We start from the raw sequence: 8909 nt of genomic DNA, 5'->3' as shown, positions 1-8909 counted from the left end.
GCACTTTCAAAAACATTGTACTGTCTACTAGGAAAAACAAATTGTGACTTTTTGCACTCCACAGCCTACATACCTTATATTTATTTATCAGTGGTGTTGTAATATTATATCACTTCCTGTTTTTCGTTGAATAATTACAGGCCGGGTTTCAGTCTCTGCAATGGGGAAAAAAGGATGGAGTCAGGCTTCACAGTAGCGAGCCACAATTCAGCATCAGGCAGGCAGTGGACAGGGTGTCTTCTGGTGACCAACATCGGTGGACGAAGCGTCGGCTGCAATGGAGGAGTGCCGCTAATAGGAGGATTTTTTTTCTGCAGGCAACTTACTTACCACTTCCAACAGGACCACTACAACCACATAGATACAGTATCCCTTGCCTTTTTCTCTGACTGTGACTGCATTTCTTGGCTCTCTCTCGGCTTCTACATTGATCCCTTAACACATCACTTAGTCCACTCCACTATCTGCACCACACATAGTCATTTGTAAGTGCTCCTACGTAATTCGCAAGTCGCAGCACGCCCCAGGCCGTAGAGGACTGGGATGGCCCCAATGATGAAGCATGTCACCAAGGGGCAACCCTGGTGAGTGAGGGGACACCTAGAAAAAAAGCAATTTCTCCTTTTCTATCTACTATACCTTCTGTCAGGTTACGCAGCCCCTAAGCGCCTACCGTACTATGAAACTACATTTCCCATGAGTAGGCGGGAGACTTGCAGACTATTTAGTGAGACTATATGAGAGTACCCTTGTATGTTAGGACATCACTTCACTGATGCCTGTCTTGTCTTCTCTTACAGGTATCCTTTCCCTGCTGACCCTACCTTTACCCATCCCACATTTTTTATTTTAGTTTGTTATTTTTCTCCCCCGCCTAATGCCTTGAACACCCTGTGTTTACACTTCTGGGTGTTGGTGACATTTGGAGGTGGAACCATATTTGCATCGACTGGATCACGGGGAGTAAACCTGACACCTTCCAGACCAACCCCATTGAGTGTTGTTGTGAATGGATTTATAGTGACCAGCAAGGCTCTCGGGTATCTGGCTACAGAGACCTTATGTTGAATATCATTATCAATAATTCCACACAGGCCCTGTACTGTCGCATTCTTTCTTTCCACAGTTGTTGATGATATATTCTTACTCTGCTTGACAAAGAACCATTGCTAATGTGAAAGAACTTCAACCAAATTAGTAGTTATACTTTACCATTTGTTAGGCTACAATGTGGCACTGCTCTACTGTACTTCTGTCACCTGCTATATTCTCAGTTGTACCGTTGAATTGCTCAGGAGGACAAACCAGATTTCATTTTCTTTTTTTTCATAGGCATGCAACTGCCACTGTGTCACACCACTAGTACCACCGCTATGAGGAAATTTTATCCGACCAAGATTGCCAACGTTATTCGGTGTTTCCCGTGGAGCCAGCCCTGGGCCTAGCCCTACTTTCAAACACAAATTACAGGTAAGATAAGCGTTTGGTGGTTTGGGGGTATAATGGAGTATTAGTACGAGAGACGAGAGACTGAAGGTAGTACTACTAAAGTCCTAGGACTCTTGGATTCACTTCACTTAGTCTGTGAGAGGCACTTAGTGTTGAAAACATTTGGGCATTTACACTTAAAGGAAGAAAATGGAACTAAACTTTCAGGAAAACAGTCAACGTTAAACCCCCACCCACCAGGCAAGCAGTAAAAAACAGGTATGCTCAGATAAAGTTTGAAAAAGTATATTTATATCCCTAACAAAATAATCTCCCGCAAGACCCTCCCTAACCCCAACGATTGTCCTTCAAAAGTCCCCAAAAACCCAACTCCCAATTCCCACCCCCCAAAAGTCTCTAAAAAAGGGGCAAGGGACACTAATGGTGGATGCTGTTAACTTTTTGGGCCAGGGCATCATGCTCCTCGCGGAGCAAGGCGAGCTCCTGCTGAAGGCGGGACACCATCAGGGTAGTGCGGCGCAGGCGTGCCTTCACTGCCTTGCAGGTGCAAGGCCTGTGAGAAGCAGCTGTTGGCCTTGCTGCTCGGCGGTGGCGTTTGCCTTTGGCAGAGGCCGATGCAGACGACGTTGTCGTAGTTGTCGACTGCACACTTTCCACGTCCTCCAGGGCCACCAGCCGCCGATATTCCGCAACAGTGGCCTCGATCCTCCGTTGCCGGGCCGCTCTAGCCAGCTCCTTCCTCCTTGTTCGTTTGGAAGGAGAACCTATATGAAGAAAGAAAGACATAGTCTGTAACCAATGCTCTTTAAGATTAACTCAATCATTCAGCAGAAATTTGTGCTGCAGTACAACTAGCAACTTGCAAGCGCATTACATAACTATTGAGGCCAGTATCTATCTAACCTCACACTTCTTCATCCTTGCTCTAACATTAGTGGGAGTTTAAGGAACAAATTCTATGAGCACTGTGGACTTCCATTGGAGTCGACTATGAAAGTACACCAGTCTTATTCTTCTTCTTATCTCTTGTTTTGGAAAATTGGTACGTTATTTTCTGCAAGCCGGCATAATGCCAGCGCGGTAAACTTGCACCCGAGAAAAAGAGACGCACGCCATGAGGAGTGACCTAGACTTGCGTTGCCGTTGCGTTACTGTACCCGTCCAGTACATGCAGGTGGTGAATCTCTTACTTTTCTATTACGGGTGGCACTGAGAATACTCTGTTACAACTCAAGGGCTACTGCTACCCTACAGTGGAAATGAGTACTAGAAATGGAAAATTGAAGAAGATAAATAATCTGATTATCTATCACTTCACATGGGATGTTTTTGCTTATATATGGGATGACTTTAGGTGCTTTGCTTTTTATTGAGTGACCAGTGATACATCCACACATGAATGACTGAGTACTACTAAACTTATTAAGAGAGGTAGGGAGTGGCCACCATAATAACCGGATCTATGCAGTGCTTGCAATACAAACTACTGCTACTATTTATGGTAGTATTTGGACAAAATTAAAAGTTCTTTTCCTTGCCTTTCCTACACTGGAACGGACGTGCGGGTGCAGTGTTACATGCTCTTCAAAGTTACACTTAGTTCATCCACTGACCATCTACTCTCTCTAGATCATGGGTACTCACAAACTTTCTCTCAGGGGCTACATTTACAGTGTAGTTTGGGGCCGAGGGCCGCACTGGTGGGGGCGGAGTCAGAGGGGGCGGGGCTAAAGCAAAACGATAACTTGTGACCATGAGGTTGCACACAGGTCCCTGCAGCAGATGCCCTCATCCACTGAGCCACCAGACCCAGCATTTACATACATCTCTCTCCCTCCTGCTCTCCCTCCTGCCCTCCCTCCATCTCTCTCTCCCTCCTGCCCTCCCTCTCCCTCCCCCTCTGTCATCTCACTGTGTGTGTGTCTATCTGTGTCAGCCTTCAGCCCGGGTTGAGACCGCTTCCTCAACGCGCACACACAGACAACAACACCAAAGTTCTTAACAGGTCTTTAAAAGACCATTAACATATTATTGAGGCTTTGTTTGTTTTAGCGCCCCTGCTTCTCCACCCTGACAATCACTGCTTGCCCGGCCCCACAGAGCAGAGGCTTTGTTCTATTTCACCTCTTTGTGGCCTTGCATCTCCACTCTGCTCTGTGGGGGCCGGGGGAGCAGTGATTGTCAGAGTGGAGATGCAGGGGCGCTAACAGGTGAAATACAAAAAAGCCTCTGCTCTGTGGGGGCCGGGGGAGCAGTGATTGTCTGCAAGGTCTGCGCACCGCCAACGAAGGCTTGCCGGGCCACCACCGGCCCGCGGGCCGTACTAGGAGTACCCCTGCTCTAGATACACATATGCTATCTAAGAGTCAGATAGTAGCATGATCCAGGTATATGGACACATACAGTTTCAGTGTCACCCACCCAGGCTGTTGTCCTTCCACCCATCATTGCTTCATCATTCACCCAGCCATGCATCTCATATTCTTGCCTTCCCAGCTAGTCTTCAATCTCAATAAGTAAGGAATATATAAGAGCTTACCTCTGGCCGCCACCACCACCGTCTCAACTCTCACAGCTGCCGCCGCCGCCTCCTCCCCTGAAGAATCGCCCTCCGCCTCCGTGTCGAGCACCACCACCTCCACACTGGCCCCGCCACCAGATGTTCCACCTACAAAGTACATTTAGGAATGTTAGAATAAAGCACTCACTAGTCACTAGTATTTGGTCTAGGAATGAAGACATGTGAAAACAATGTAATTTGTGACTGTCTACGTTAAACTTAAAAAAAATGTCCCTTTTTCCAGGGAAGGTTGTCTTGCTGCACTTTTAGGCACAACTGATGAAATCTGTTTTTTTAACACGCACCATTTTTCTCCACACAGACAGAAGATGGACTTCTAACAACAAGATCAAGTTGAAACCAGGTGAGAGCTCGGCTCGACCACAAGAAATGTCTTCAATTAATCGTCAGCACTAACCACTTTTCCATTATCAGTTAAACGTTTAGTTTTATTATGACTTCATTTTAATAAATGTGTTTACTTTTAATAAAGCTTTTAAACTTAAATACAATCTGTGTTTTTTGGTCCAGACTAGAGTGACTGAGCGAAAGGTTTTGCAATTTTTGCAAGCATGAGTCCAGATAGAACAGTTCAAAAGACATTATGGACAATCCCAGAGGACTGCACTAAGTTGATAGAGCTATTGCTGACTAGAATCATGGGAGTTTCGCCAACCGTGCAATCTTAGTTAGCTACACAGACAGACTAATAAGAATAATCTAGTAATACCACAGGGAGTCATAGTAGAGGCAGGATAAGAATTTAGATACAGTCTACAAGAAGAGCAAAGACAATTTTGAAAAAAGTCAAATGAGGAACGCTAGGAAAAATGGGTACTAGTCTAAAATGAAAACTTACTGGGGCCAGCAGAGGAGCCCTCGCCTGCCCGATCCTGGCCCTGTTGATGAACAGCATCCGCCGCCTGCTGCTCCTGTGTCCTCCTCTCGCCCCTGGGGGGAGCTGACGTACAACATGAAAGAAAGAACAGAAAACATGGATGATTGTTGCTTGTCAATGTCAACCAAATCAAACATTTCAAAAGAACAATAACAAAATATTTCTGCGAAATTATATTGATTATGGTTACTTTTCATTTATTTGCGGACCTGTGACTTCGAAAGTCACGTAACTCACTAAACAAAGTACTGAAACGTTCACCTAGGACTGGCAGGCAGCAGTCCGCAGGCAAGACGCAAAGTGACAGACAAACTCCATTGTGATTTCAGTCAGATCAGTGACAACACTAACAGTTGCCTGCTACATTACCAGTCATTTAAATAGTCAAACTATCAATCCACCGCCACTATTTTTCTTATTGTCAGGGTTACAAAGGAAGGGGCAGATTTAAGCCCTTGCGGCTCTTTTGCGCCGTTCTTGCGTGACTTTTGTGACGCAGCAGCTAAACAAAAAAGGGCGCCATGGTGCGGCGTATAATATTATAACAACGTGACGCGTTTGGGAGATGCATCCCGTTATAAAGCCCTGCGCCATCAGGGGGCGTTCCGGCGCAAGGGAGGGCATTCCTGCGCTGGAACACATCCTAATAGTGGCTGAGGGAAATCTACAAAATATCAATCAGTCACCTTTAGGACAATGATGCGTCACACAAACCCTGCACCTGCTTGAAGCAGACGTACGGCTTGACCCAGCATTGGGGAGATAGGGTACCCCAGAGCATTGATGGAGCTGCGCCATCGTTGCGACGCAACTCCAGCAGTAAAGCTTCGGTGACGTTTTGGGCCCATGGTGCGCCGCATTGCAAATACGGCGCACCATGTTTGGTGGTGGTAGCGGGCCGCACAATTAATGGCGCATCCCTGCTACTTTGCAGGGATGCGACGGTAATTGCAATTCTGCCCCTTAGGGGCATACTTACTTACGCGTTCTGGCGCATCTCCAGAGATGCGCCAGATCAAATGCGTCACGCAAAACTACCCTTGCGACACGGCAGATGTGCCTCATTTACAATGCGGCGCGCCCTGGCGCAAGGGTAGGCACTTGCGTGAGGCATCTCGTCACGTAAGAGCGGCGCATCGCTGGAGTCACGTCGCCAACGCAATGCAACTCCAGTATTGCTCAGGGCCACCCAATACTTAACATGCTGTGTCAGTCCTTTCGCCTGCTTCGAGCAGACATAAGGAATTGAATTGACGTAGCAGCGTCGCAGAAGTGCCTGCGTTAAATCTTGTACATTTCACGCAGGCAATTTTGCGAGGCGCACAGCCGCTGGACCGCGGCGCCCACCCTGCGTACTAGGAACGCACCCATTGTGGTGCAGGCCCATGGCTTTATAACATGACGCATCTCCCTAGATGCGTCATGCTGTAAATGACTCGCAGGGATGCGGCACGTTTACGCCGCTGTTGCGTCACGCAAGGCAACGTAAACGTGGCGCAAGGGGCTTGTAAATGTAATCTGCCCCCTAGTGTCTAGCATTACGCAGTTCTGTAAAGTACACTCATACATAATAGTTACTCAGGCCAATGAGACCACGAAATAGAAAACAAATAAGCATAGTAGCAACGCCACTGAGAAGGAGAGCAGTGCACCTGAAATGCACAGAAGATTTTGAAATATAATTTAACTACAATGTAATCGTCATCAGCGGCATTATTGGCTTGCTCCATGTAAAAAACAAATATTTGCAATACAACAACACAGAGCAGGAGAAAACATCATAGTAGTGAGTGATTAAATGGCTACTACTACTCACCAAGCCCGGGGATCTCCAAGCCGAGCTGGTCCAGCAGGTCGCGCTCGCGGTCCAGGAGGTCCGTCCAGCGATGGGTGACCTGGCTGTAGGTGCGCTGGACCCCGTAGAGGTGGGATATGGCCCAGCACACCTTCTCCCACCGCTTCCGGCGCTCCCGCATGTTGTAGCCGCCGGCCGCGATCCTGCCGCCTCCCGCGATGGTCCTGGGCAGGCGGCGCTGGACGAAGTAGACCAGCGCGCCCACTTCCTCCGGGCTGAAGATCTCCCGTCGCGTCACCTGCTCCCCCCTCAATCTCCCGCATGCTGTCCTGCCACTGGGTCCAGCACTACTCCCCGCCGCCGCTGCGGCCCTCAAGTGCCTGGGCAGCTTCACGGCGCCTGGCTTGACCATGGTCTGGGCAGGTAAGGTAGGAAGAAGTAGAAAATTAAGAAAGAATAGGATAGGGAAGAAGAAAAGAAAAGAGTTTAAAAAAGTAGTTTAAAAGTAAAGAAAAATAGCAGAAAAGACAAAAATATACAGCTAGGAAAAGAGAGGGATAGATAAGAAGCAAAATCGTAAAAAAAAAACTGAAAACAAGCAAAGGATGGCAAAGATACCAAGAGGATTAAACACCATGCCCAGACACAGGAAATGAATGAAAAACAAGATGGCCGGCGCCCGTTCACGAGCGCGAAAGAAAGTTCGCGCGAGATTTTCCTCGCGATCTCGTGCGAACCTGTAGATTTCCCGCGCGATCTCGTGCGAACCTCTACTCGCAATGCGCTTAGTGCGCGAGATTATACATAGCGGGCGGAAACAGAAATACGTCACGGAAACAAAATGGCCGCGCCCGTACTCGACTTTGGGGCAAATTCGCGTGTTGCGCTGCAAGCGGCTCGCGAATACTGCAAAAAAACTCGCGAAACAACAAGCCGCAAAAAAATAAAATGCTCATTCGCACGAATTGGCGGCTTCCGCGGTCGGTTTCGCACGACGCCGCGCCCCGCGAATAGCGCGAAAAAAACCGAAAAACGATTTCAGCAAAAGCAAAAGCAATGAGCAGGTGCAAAAGGTCAACCTCATGATTTGTAACGATTCTTTGTAGTGCTTCCTGAGGTGGCCCTCCAGAATTCGGTTGCCTGATTGCAACTATTTTGTGTGACCCTGCTCTGACCTTAACTGTATGCCACAAAGGTCCTGATTTACAGCTAAAGGAGCAGACAAGCAGGTGCCAGGCTGGAACTTTAAATTCTTTCAGTGACACATTAATTAGCCCCTAATTCATTATTGTCAGTTGGGGCAGGGCAGGTGTTGTAACTAATTTTGCAACAATGAAAGCACTTAGCAAGTGCAAAAGATCACTAATCAGGGCGCACTAAGGAAGCAGGTGCCAGCTAAAAAAATATTCTGTGACACATTAATCAGCCCCAAATTAATTCAGGTCACTTGAGGCAGGGAAGGTGTGCTTTGCTTTGCCGAAAATAATGTACACTGGACAACCAGAGGGTGTGGTGATGAAACAGAGGGTGGCATGGTTGGGCCAGAGGGTGGCATGAGTAGTCAGAGAGTGGCAGTGGTGACAGAGAGTGGCAGTGATGAAGAAGAGTGTCCCAAACAGGCTGGACATGTAGAAACAACAAGTTCGCAAAACTTGCGACCCGACAGGTAAGTTCGCAAATTGCGACATTGTAAAAACCCTCGCGAACTGGCAGAAACACGGGCGAACACAAAAAAAAAAATCCGCAAATTCGCGGGAATTCGCGGATTTTGCGGATTGCGAATCCGCAAATCCGCAAAATTCGCGAACGCGAGATCCGCAAAATTCGCCCATGCTTAATGGTACCACCCTGTTGAAAATACACGTTAACATGGAGTTATTTTCCTGTAATGGACTGCGATGTGAAGAGTTGCGTTAAGCTAATTTTGCAATGAATATCACATGTTCTTGAGAAAATCCCCATTGGAAAGGCCAATCTTGTTTGCATTCTGCACTTAAAACAAAATTGAGGACATCATTTCCAATACATTGTTGGAACTTATCACAGATTTTCCAATAAAGACAAAAGAAAAAAATAGGATATTTTTTATTCAAAATAAAATATCAGATGAGGCATCCTCCTCTCCTTTGATATTAGTCACCAGTGTGCTTGGAAGAAAAACATCATGACCTAACACAGAAGGTGAACCCTCCAAGACAGTTGAACTA

At 47.2% G+C, this 8909-nt stretch overlaps 1 long non-coding RNA gene across 1 annotated transcript; it reads right to left on the bottom strand.

Moving 5' to 3' along the window:
* Nucleotides 1-2092: 2092 nt before the first annotated feature.
* LOC147718224 (uncharacterized) lies at nucleotides 2093-4974 on the bottom strand. Its single transcript, XR_015309965.1, has 3 exons — nucleotides 4869-4974; nucleotides 3989-4117; nucleotides 2093-2213 (listed from the first exon to the last, which is right to left on the bottom strand). It is a non-coding gene; the product is annotated as an uncharacterized LOC147718224 (long non-coding RNA).
* Nucleotides 4975-8909: the final 3935 nt, after the last annotated feature.

This window comes from Lissotriton vulgaris, chromosome 4_1, assembly GCF_964263255.1.
Source record: "Lissotriton vulgaris chromosome 4_1, aLisVul1.2, whole genome shotgun sequence".
Taxonomy (NCBI): domain Eukaryota; kingdom Metazoa; phylum Chordata; class Amphibia; order Caudata; family Salamandridae; genus Lissotriton; species Lissotriton vulgaris.
This window is presented reverse-complemented; position numbering and strand designations above follow the sequence as displayed.